Source organism: Xyrauchen texanus, chromosome 2 (genome assembly GCF_025860055.1).
Source record: "Xyrauchen texanus isolate HMW12.3.18 chromosome 2, RBS_HiC_50CHRs, whole genome shotgun sequence".
Classification (NCBI taxonomy): Eukaryota; Metazoa; Chordata; class Actinopteri; order Cypriniformes; family Catostomidae; genus Xyrauchen; species Xyrauchen texanus.
Window position 1 is genome coordinate 11,256,267 of NC_068277.1, and position 12,189 is coordinate 11,268,455.

Consider the following 12,189-nt stretch of genomic DNA (forward strand, 5'->3'; position numbering starts at 1 on the left):
CCTTTTTTTCCTCCAACCCCTATTTCTACTATTAAATTTGCCAGTGCTCTTAATACAAAATTAATGCATTAAAACAGATGACTATCTAGTGGCTAAATAGCTATCAATTTCTCCCAGAGCTGACAAATTCCCACTGTGAGCAAGCCAGAGAGTGTCTAAATGTATATTGCTTTGTAATTATCCCAATGTTTCTCGCCACTTAGTGGCGAGGCCTGGTGAATTCCACTCAAACGCACACACACATAGTCTAATCCTAATACCAGAGGCAGGAAAATGACAGGTCTGGTGCTGAAACTAAAGAAGAGCATTCTAAGTCGCAATACTTAAAATCACTGGCCGTACACTTCAAGTAACAGCCATATTACATATCCATTGATATCACGATGCCATAGGGTCAACATGGTGCCTTTAGGGCAGCATGCTAGACTAGCTTCAGCCATATGTCATCCTGATGGATACCATCAAGTGCTTTGACACCTTTGTAACTGGCCTAATGATGTCATTGGTTAAATAATATCCAATGAGATCACTGCTCTGCATCCTGAAAGAAGACAAAGGGATTTGCCTAATGGCCAGAAAAGCCCAAGCAGATCTGAGACTGGAAGCCTTTGACTGCACCCTTTGTCATATCTCACTTTTTGTCTCTCTGTGTTTGGGACGGTATATCTACTTTGGGAACATAACTTTGTGCGTGTGTAGCATATATACGTGTTATTTAGAGCTGGTTGAGTGTTTTATTAGTTAATAAGCTGCAGTACAGTAAAAGAGAAAGGAGTGAAGGAGGTAAGAGGACAAACATTCACTCATTTCTCTTTTTCTTCATCTTGTTTCTCACTTTGCTACAGTAGTAGATGGAGTAGCAGAACCGCGACCACAGAAGCTCCACTGGATGCCAAGTTCAGCGGCTGGTTCAAATTAGACACTGCGAGCTACGACATGCCCAGACAATGTGCAGTGGCTGAAGTGAGAGCACGTACCCACCCCTTAACTGCATACCTACCAGTTCCTGCACCTCTTTCACTCTCCCTCTCTATGTGTCTTTAAGATAACTCTGGAATAAGCTATTCTATCACTTCCCAGTTGAAAATGTTCTTGCACAGGTCTTGCTCTTTCATAGCTTAAGTTAATAACTGGAGTTTTCAGATATCAACTTTGTAATATAACTAAAATAGTATAAAGCCATAAACAATTATGTGGATAGCATAGCGCAGATAATTTGGTTTTAGAAGAATTTGATGAGAAATGTCCAATTGAAATATCTGATTTACATTGGTATCATGGTAAATCTGAGCCCAGTTTGTGACATTGTTGAGATCTCTTCTGGAACTCTAGAAACAATGTGGAAAATTAGAGTATTTTCCCAGGAGAAATATCTGAGAAGCAGGAGACTTAAGCGAAGTCTCAATTCAATGTCAATTTGATCTAATTTCTGTCTAGGATAAACAAATGAGACACTAAAAAGAGATCTCATTTGTGATTTTTATTTTAGTTCCCTCAAACAAGTTTGGTCAAATGCCTGTGCTATCTTTGATTTAGATCTCTGTCATAAAGATGGTTGGGATGGATTACTGTATTATGTGCTTTAAAAAATGAACGAGAGTGAAATAGAGAGCGAAGGGCCCTACAAACAATCCACCCCAGCAGCTTATACCACTCCAGAGCACTTTAACACTAAAAAAAAGCAATAATTATTGAATTCCTTTGGAATAAATAAGCAGCTAGAAAGTAAACAATAGGAACATAATTGTAGAAAGAAGGCAATCAATGCCTGCAGTCATTTGGGTTGTTGATTATGCGTATGCTCGTTTGTGTACGTTTCTTTGTGTGTTCAAGTAAAAAGCTTTAGCAGTTAGAGGGAGGGTGTAGTGACAAGCAGTTAAATAATACCCTCTCGCATACGGCGCAAAACAAGCATGGGGTAATCCTTCCTCCAGTAATGCCCCTGTGCTCCTAAACAATGGTTCTCAATCAGATGATCAATGTGTCCACATAATTCATTGGATGATTCAGTCTGGGTAAGCAAAAGAGAGAGAAGGAAAGGAGAATAAGAACTCAGGATGGGGAACATCAATACCCAGTCTTCTGCCGAAGCCCACCAAGGCTTTGCCAGGCCCTGTGGCTTCGCCTTGCTTCAATACCACTTCTCTTGAGATATATTTGAATAAGAATAGGCATACAATTAAAATGCTCCATTTTGCACCCCAAAACTGAAGATTCTGTCATCCTTTACCCCTTTAACAAAAGATAAACTCACAACAAGCCGAGCATCTTCTTTAAGTAAGTGACTCAAAGATAAAGCAGGAAATTGTGTTTAATCCAGGGTTTGGTAAAAGAAAGAGGGTTGAAAAACTTTACTAAATTGCCAGATGTCGCCTTCCACCATGAAGAGCTAATTAACAGCTTAGTCTTCTGTTGTTTTTACAAATACAGGCCCTGGAGCGCCAAGTCGCATCCAGCCCCCGTAGTACAATAACTCTGCCTGCAGGAGGCGACAGCTGTGCGCAGCTATGGGGGTGACGCAAACAGCTGTTCCAACTGTCTCTAGACATCTGCGGCAGCATGGCGCCATCTGGAAGTTTGGAAGGGGAGTTTGGGACCTGCACAGATCCTCCTACCCCCTGCATTCTCTAGCATGCTTCCAATAACTACCCCTTCATTTTGGTATGAGACAGTGCTGCTAATTATTGGTACAGTAAAAGAATGCAGTGTATGTCTCAGGTTGTGCAGACAGGAGACAGACACGATCAATCGAGAGACATTCAGATGTACTTAAGAGCGTTCAATGATGCCTTATTCTTTATATTAGCTGAAAACACATGACTTGTTCTGGTGATCTAGTGAGAACTTGGACGGGTTTGTGAGAAAATGAAAAATGATCCTACAATTCTACTATAGCGCTAGATCTATTTCTCAAAGTCAGCTACTTAAAACACACTGATGTGTTTTAGCTGGAGATGTACAGGTCATGTTGCTAACTGTACAACTACAATACCAAAGGGCATATGACATACAGTAACTGTAAAAAAAGTGTTCCTTATAGCCCTTATAGGTTCCTGGCCCAGTGCGAAATCTCAAACTGTTCCACGCATCTCCAAAAAAGGCTGTTACGTGGCTGAAAACCTGGTTCAACATTGGCCCCAAAAGCTTGCTGGTCTCTACGCAGGAACCGATTATGTCAGGGGACGGAGGGCGGGATAATGATTTGTCACCATGGTAAAGTTTTCCCAGACAACAACAGAAGCTACAGTCTGCAGCCAGGAGCACTTCACTCTATAACAACAATAAAGAAAACACAAAATTATCAGACATCAAAAGCATTCAGGTAACATGATGAAACGAGTGCTCTACTTGCGATATATTTACGAAGATCTGAGATAAACTAGAGAGTTTGCAAAGGAAAAAAGAAATACTCTACAAGAATGAAGATACAGCACGAAATGATGCAAGCTGCCTTCAATCGCACAACTGACCAAATCATAAACAAATGACTTAAGGGAGTACAGGGACCATCTGCTACACCAATGTTAATAATGTTTTCACTGTAAGAGTTACTGAACTTAGCAAGTTAAGCCATAGTTCATAAAATATAATGTAATTACATTACCTGTCGTCTTTAGCATAGATCGTGTTGAGCAATGTAATAATGATGGATTGCATTAATCTGTCCTAAAAACAAGAGTTTATGTATGAGGTAGTCACGTGAAACTACCATGTAGACATTAACCTGTTACGTCACTGTTTGGCTCTCAGTTCAGTGGAAAAGTGCAGCCGGTTTATGATAGGCTCCAGTTTGCCCTGGAAGTGAACCAGCGGAGAACATGCTCAATACAAGGACCATCGCAATTTAGTTGGAAAAGGGCTATCATTTGCCACACTGGCAGAACCCTCAGGAGATACCCCAAGCACCTTTTCAATTATCTGAGAAACCTTTGCATAGTTCCAAGAACTATTAAAAACGTTCACATCAAACAATAAAGGCTTAGAGGCACTTTTTTACACTATTATATAAATATTAAGTTCCTTGAGGCCACGCATAGGATATTTGAGGCTCCTTTAAAGGGTTTCTGGATGATCTACACAAGTTTCCACCAGTGTAGCAGCTGATAAACCCCAAATGATGCCTTGAGTGTACGTACTGTAACAATAAATGTGCAGTAAGAAAATGGGTGAAAGTGACCAACAGGCTTGTTTGATTGGAAGGGGTTGACACCAGTCTGTAGATGTAAAAATGGCCATAAGAGTTGTAAAAGGAATTTACTAATTGCACTTTTGATAATATTTATATTACTGTGCACAATCAAATTCGACAGGATTGGCAAAATCCAATTCATCTTTAAGAGTAAACTACAAATTCAACCTCCAAGGAACCCTTTCCGTAATGGGAAAGGTGTCAGACAGTATGGCGAGTCAATCTGTTTAAGTATGAAGATCTCTTGAAGTACTGAATCAGCAAAAGGTCATCAACATGTGTAGATAATCACCATGTCTACTAGAGTCCAACAAATGGACCACAAAACCCATAAGTTAATGGATTATTGCGAACACTCCAGCAATTCCTCATAGTCAGAGTCAGATGCAGCAGAAAGGGAAAGGCCCTACAGTATTAGCGCCTCAGGTTTGTATTATCTAGCTTTCAATTCCAGTGTTCCTTGTTAGTCTGCGTGAATATTTCATTAGCACATAATTGGATGATGCTCCAGGCTAGGCAATAAGGTGGTAAGAATGCTCCCCGCTTCCTTGTTGTTCTTCTCTAAAATTCACAAAGGGCAGTCTGGACTCAGGAGCATTGTGTGTTTAAACTGGTCTCTGATGATGAAATGTTTGAGTTGCCAGGCTCTAACCCCTCTCATCTGTCTGGATTCACCTTCACTCACAGGACGGCCGTAATGGGGCCTGAACTTGGCCCTGTGCCAGAGTAAATATTTAAGCTCAGCTTAAAGGGCCTGGCTTTTATTAGCTGTGTTGGGCCTACAATGGCGCAACAGGCCCTAAGAGTGCTCCCCTTCTTAACATGCAAATGAAAGAGCGGGGGTGGGGTGAGGGTGGTTACTTTGGGAAGCTTATTTGCATAGTACATAAGCATCCTGAGTGTTTGAGGGCGATGTAGTGCTAACGCAAACTTTGAGCACATATCCATTTACTAGTGGCTCTCTCTCCGTTTCTAAAGATACACTCTGCTATTTGCCTTAACTCAATTGCTTTGACTTCCACTAACTTTGAGCGCGTTAAGCACTTTAAATACATATATTGCCGATTTTACACTAGGATATTGAGCTGTAATGTACTAGTCACTTTAATAATACTAATTGACAAGTTAATTTGCTGATGTAATCTAAACAAGCAGTGCCTCTATATTGTGAGAATATTTTGTGGTTGATGTATCAAAAGCTGTATAAAAGTTCAAGTTTCAACTAAAAACCTACTATACATAGCTATATTGCACAGCATATGCAAAACACAGTAACTACACATTATCAAAATTGAGTAATGACCGAAATCAGGTCTTTTAGATTACGATCTCTCGAGTGACAAGGGGTTTTGCTCAACTTCAGAGAAAACAGAGTGAAAATTGCAGTAGCTACAAAATTCACACTAAAATTAAGCAAGATTTAAACCATTTTCTCAGTTTCAGTTCTGGAGTATGTACAACCACAACATTAAAACCACATGCCTAATATTGTGCAGGCCACCCTCGTGCCACCAAAACAGCGACAACCTGCATCTCAGAATAGCATTCCGAGATATTATTCTTCTCACCACAATTGTACAGAGCGGTTATCTGAGTTACCGTAGACTTTGTCAGTTCGAATCAGTCTGGCCATTCTCTGCTGACCTCTCATATCAATAAGGCATTTCTGTCCACAGAACTCCCCCTCACTGGGTGTTTTTGGCACCAATACGTAAATTCTAGGGTCTGTTGTGAGTGAAAATCCCAGTTTAAACCATTCTCTCAGTTTCAGTTTTGGAGTATGTACAGTGGAGTATGTACAGGAGATCAGCAGTAACAGAAATACTCAAACCAGCCTGTCTGGCACAAACAATCATACATGCGTTTATCTAATCAGCCAATCATGTGACAGCAGTGCATAAAATCATTCAGATACGGGTCAGGAGTTTCAGTTTAAACATCAGAATGGGGAAAAATGTGATCTCAATGATTTGGACCATGATTGATGGTGCCAGATGGGCTGGTTTGAGAATTTGTGTAACTGCGGATCTCCTGGGATTTAAGCGAGTCTCTTGAATTTAATCCGAATGGTTCCAAAAACCAAAAACATCTAGTGAGTGGCGGTTCTGCGGATGAAAATGCCTTTTTTTCCCTACCCTTTTATCCCCAATTTGGAATGCCCAATTCCCAATGCGCTCTAAGTCCTCGTGGTGGTGTAGTGACTCGCCTCAATCCACGTGGTGGTGGATGAATCTCAGTTGCCTCTGTGTCGGAGACCGTCAATCTTATCAAGTGGCTTGTTGAATGCGTCATCGCAGAGAGGCTTCATGCTATTCGCCGTGGCATCTACGCACAACTCACGTGCACCACTGAGAGCGTGAACCACATTATAGCGACCACAAGGAGGTTACCCCATGTGACTCTACCCTCCCTAGCAACCCGGCCAATTTGGTTGCTTAGGAGACCTGGCAGAACTCGTGACTCCAGGGGTGGTAGTCAGTGCCTTTACTCACTGAGCTACCCAGGCCCCCTGGAAATGCCTTGTTAATTAGAGAGGTCAACAGAGAATGGCCAGACAGTTCGGTACTAGCTGTATATGGTTGAAATGACAATAAATGCCACTTGACTTGAAGTCTACGGTAACTCAGATGGCCGCTCTGTACAATTGTGGCGAGAAGAATTTAATCTCAGAATGTTATTCTGAAATGCGGATTGGCACTGTTTTGTTGGCAAGAGGGGGCCCTACACTGTATTAGGCAGGTGGTTTTAATGTTGTGGCTAATCGGTGTATACTACTGCATTAAAAGGAATAGTTCACCCATTTTTCTTTTTTTTTTTGTTAAAATTTTGTTCTGGTTTTAAATAATGCAACATACAGCAAATGTAATTTCTCTGCAGGTTTACAGATATCGAAGATTTTTGTACTATCGGGATGCATTTTATGTAGAATTAGGAGGGGAAAAAACACTCCCCTGAAGCAGTGTATGTTTTGCCCTTCAGCAAGACATGAATTTGAAACAATCTCTTTTTAAGCCCTGTCCTCCAGTCTATGCCCAGAGAAACCTTAGCACTTGTGCTGAAAAGTGGGGCTCTTTGGGAGAGGCTCACCAGTCCATCCCATAATCACCCCCTTATCTTCAAGTACAATACACATGGGCACTGAAAACATATTGAGCTTTATGGGATCCATCATCTGCTCCAGCTCATTAGGCAGTATAGAAAAGAATACAACTTCACTTTCCATAAAAAAGAAACAAAGTACTCATTGATCAGAGTGATCAATAGTGGATCGATAACCTAAGCCCTCATCATTTCAAACCCTGCATAATTATAGTGGAGATATACTCGTCATAAGTAAAATCAAAAAAAGTTGCCGGGCTAATTGGAGGCAGCTCCATTGTTTGAGTGTTGCTGGGCTAAAAAATGCTGTACAGGGTTCTCTGAAGGACTTCTGTGTGCTGAGTGCGTCCCAAAATAACTCTCACACCATCAGTCCCTGTGTCATTGTGGAGGTTGCAGTGACTGTTGTCCATTTCAAGGCATTTAATTCCAGGCACTGGAACTGCATTAGCACAGACAAGCTTTGCATCCCTCTTAAAGTGAATTGCATGTTAATCATAGGATTGTATTAAGCCACCAAAGGGACGACTTGTGACTTTAATGTGTTAAATGTGGAAGAGTGCCCTCCTTATGCTATTTGCCACAAGTTGACCTACGCCAGGTTTAGGTATTTTCAAAAATATGAGGCTCTTTTCCACTGAAGTGTCTAAGGAAGTGAAGATATCCTTAAAGGTATAGTTGCCATCATTTTCTCACCCTTTTCCTTTTCTCCATTTTGTTCCACAAAATGAAGAAAGTTATGAGTTTGAAACAGGGTTAGAAATTAACCAGTGCTTGGGGCAGAAATGACACTGAAAGTTCCAAAAATGCACCAGACAAAAAATGTCTTAGTAGTGAAATCCTCTTTATATGTAATCTTACATTTGAAAAATTTTATATGCTTTTCTAGCCCTGTCTAGTTCAGGGTTTAGGCACCATAGTCACTATTTTAATTAATTTATTCAATTTAAGTATTTGATATAAATATATACATCAAAAGTCACAACATTGTGTTCTATTTGTTAGAAAATTGCTGCTTTCTTAAAAGGTAAAATTGCCCAGAAAATCAATTTCAGTGGGCAAATATAGTAAAAAAAAAACTTAAAAAAAAAAACAAGTTAATTTCTGGCTCTGGTTTGGAACAATGAGGGCGAGTGAATGACTGAATTCAAATTTTTGGGAGAACGGTTTTAGGGCACGGTCCCTTTAAAAGGTAGTGAGTGCTAAAACGTGCATAACTGGGCCTGAGTGTGCCTCTAGCAGAGAAGCCTCACTCCTCCTCCAGCTCCGGTTTCTGTGTCACTTCATTTTGTGCTGCATACACAATGAGTGGCTGGAGGCACAAGCTTGGCGATGGCGTTACGGGAGAAGTGTATACAGTTTCTAAACCGGCTCGGTGTCTCTCACTCTCGCTTTCTCCCTCCCCTGTATTCTCCACCTAAGCGCCGGGAGTGCCATGCTTGTAAAAGTAACCACAGCCCTTTAAGAGGCTCATGTATTTACAAACGAAGGTATGTCGAAATCAAAGGTATTACCACATGACATAACACATCAAGCAGCCAGCGGATAGAGAATTTATAGGGCGGATTCGAACATGGGTGGTGTGCCCAGGAACTATACCACTGTTTGATCATTCACAGCCACAAGCAAGTACAATTCACTCACCTATGACAGGTCCCGAGTTCACTGCCGCCACCCCCAACTACAGACTACAGGTGCAGAAAGCAACTGTTTTCCACTTCCTGTTGTCGCACGCTGCCCTTTTTCTTTTCCAAACAAATCACACCATAAGCCTGTCTTTTGTGGTTACGTAAGCCCAGTTCTCGCTCCTCTTGCCTTTCCTCTTGTGAAGCACAGCAGTTAAATCTGTCGTGCTCTGTCCTGGTTGAATCTAAAGTATCTTTCTCACTCGCTCTCTCATTTTTTCTCCCTCCCCCTCTTTCCCTCTGTTGCCGTTCTGCCTAATCTCACCTCAAGTTTTTATTTCATTCTGCAGAGGACTTAAAATACATGATAAATGGTGCATGATATTTTAAAGTCTTATCTCTTATCTGTTCTTACAAGGGCATAATAGGGTAGTTAATCCTGAAGATCTCCCTTAAATTGATTAATCAGCACATACGGACAATCAAATAAATGATTAATATTCCCCAGGCCTGCAGTCAGACAGTTACCCCCAAAGCATCAGTAATAATTCAGTAACCCTTCCCAGACCAAAGCTGCCTCTGCCTGCTCAGAGGCTGCTCTCTGATGGATTGGGCGATCTTTTAAGTTGGTGCATCATAAACTCTTCAGGGCTCTATTCAGGGTTCTACCTGTAGATTAGAGCACAACGGCTGGCTAAACCAGAGAGATGCTGCAGCTTGAGACTAATGAAGCTAAATGCAGACTAAAAAGGTGATATTTTTGCAAAATTATATAATGTGGTTCCTTGCCAGTATTGCAGCACATCTGAGGTGAAATGTCCACTGAGTGGCGCTAAGAAAAGTAAAATTTTCTCCCAAACAGATTAGGTTTTTAAGGGTAATAATCTATCAAGATTTAATAAAAAAATTAGCGAAAAGGGATGTGCACCAGCAATCTACTAATCGAGTACTCCTGCACCAGCCAGTAGACCATTAAAAACAATACTCGAATATCGCAAATGTATTTTCCTTTGCACATTTGCCTTCCAAGGGCAAGGCCGCATTTTCCTGTACTTTCTCTCTGAATCTCTTACCAAATCTTGCAGTTATAATTAAGGGGACTGGGCGGTGCTGTGAAAGTGTGCCATCATGGTGTTAGATGAGAGAAGGAGACATGATAGCCTCTGTGTACATTTGAGCAAAGCCAAGTGTAGCAATTCTTGTAATATTTTGATTCTTATTGAATTCTTATTGAATGATGATTGGTATTCACTTCTAGTTGGAGTCATGCAGACCAATGGTTAAGAATTTGTTTTTATGGTGGAAAGGAAATGCGAAGCGGTACAAGAAACTCGGAAGCATATCAGACACAGGCAGAGCACATTTTATAAAAAGCGTGGTCGTCAGGACTAGTACCCCGGTCCAACGCTCCAATTGAGCTAACACGCAATTTGATTGCATTAACACAATTTGTAAATATTAATTTATAAATATGAGTTAAGAAATGTAGCTGGTATTGTAATGCTGTGCTATAGTAAAAAAAAGATTGTGTCACAAGATAGCATTATGTGAGGAACAGTGCGAAAAGTGTTAATGCAATGTTCATCCACCTTTATATTCATGATTTGTGTTAAAGGAAATAAAAGTATCTGTTTTAGCGCCTCTAGTGTTCATTTCAGCAGTAAAATGCAGCGATACATACCACAAGCCATGTAAAAGTAATTTTGCAATAATGTTGGTATAGTAACGTGGCCCTGTGAGACCAGGTTAATGACCAAATTTAAATTTGTTGCTGAACTATCCCTTTAATATTTCTTGAACCTAATGCAAGTGGGTTGTGTAGATCATTAAACATGCCGTCTGTATCAGTACAGCTGTATCGGTATAGCAGTATCTCTCCCTGTGCTCGCACCCGGGGCACACCCTGTCCTAGTGATGGATTCACTGTTTATTCAGCTATTTTTAGGACAAAAGGAGGAGATCTCCATGGAGAATGCTTCTTTTTCTCTACCATTATAGAGTTCGCTAACCCTCCCACAGGGGTCAACAAACAGCCGTCCTCCCGCATCTGCCAGCCTGGGCTCTTATTAATGTGAGTGTGGCCAAGGCCTTGACACCCTACCCTCTTGTCCACCACCCTAGGACAGCAGTATGTGCGCATGTGCACGTCAATGCAAGCATCTGTTTGTGTGCCCCTACTTTACCATGTGGACTAGTATTAGCATGTCCCATGCCTGTACTGACCCATAACCACCCACCCCCACCTTGGCCTTTGTGTAGGTTGCCTGACTGGCTAGAGAAGCCTGTGCAGCTGTCTGCTGTCCTCTTCCTGGACAAGCAGTCTCTGGTCTCCACACTCCTGCTTCTGACTGTGGCTTTACATAACATCACAGTGCATACTCTGAGAACCACCTGCATTCTGCCACTCAACCGGAGTTGCACAACAGGCCATTGCAGATTCATTAGCACAAAGACACAGTATTAAACTAATCCATGTGTCTCTATTTGCCATGACCGGAGCCCCGTACAGCCTCAACAGGGGCACTATTAGCCTTTCAGTGGAATAGGGCCGCTCTGAAACCCTGCCAATACATCTGTTGATGTATGGCCTTGAGCTCTAATAGGTATACACGTGGTGTGCAGGGCAGTGCTGCGAGAAGCCAGGCTTTTCTATAACAGTTATAGTTAACTTTGATCTTGTCTTAGCATGTTTATAAATCAGCCATGCAAATATTTATGAGCAGGACGAGAGAAAATGGCTGGTCTGGTTTATATCGCTGGTCTTGTATTCATTTCTGCTGCCCCATCCTGCTTCCCAACTAACAGGGAAAAGTTTACTTCAACTTTGGCTAGCTTTATGTAAAGGTTAGGGACAAACGTTAAAATAACATTAAGGAAACATCCTTACATTAAAAAAAGGTGTTAATGTTCAAATGTACCTTACATTTCTACTTCTACTTGATGTAACCCTTAAAAATTACATTTGTTCAGATTATTTATTTTATATAATATTTTTTATTGTATTAAGATTTTTTGACCAGTTCATTTAGATTAAAAAGTTTCCACCAGCAAAACATTAATCTGAAAAAACATTTAACACTGTATGATGTCATTCGATAAAAGTTATCACAATGTTTAGAGAAAACTTGTGTTTGTGCACTCTTTAAATTAGATTTCTTTAAATTTTTGAGGGTAAAAACTGATAAAAAAGGCTGGCCAATTAGGTTTTCAGGAATGTTATACTGACCTAAGTAACGTTCTATTCACGTTAAGCGAACTGGACATTTTCACGATCCC

General features: G+C 40.9%; 1 protein-coding gene across 1 annotated transcript in view; it reads right to left on the reverse strand.

Moving 5' to 3' along the window:
• Window positions 1-12,189, reverse strand: part of zfhx3b (zinc finger homeobox 3b) — a 193,955-nt gene that overhangs the window by 93,537 nt on the left and 88,229 nt on the right.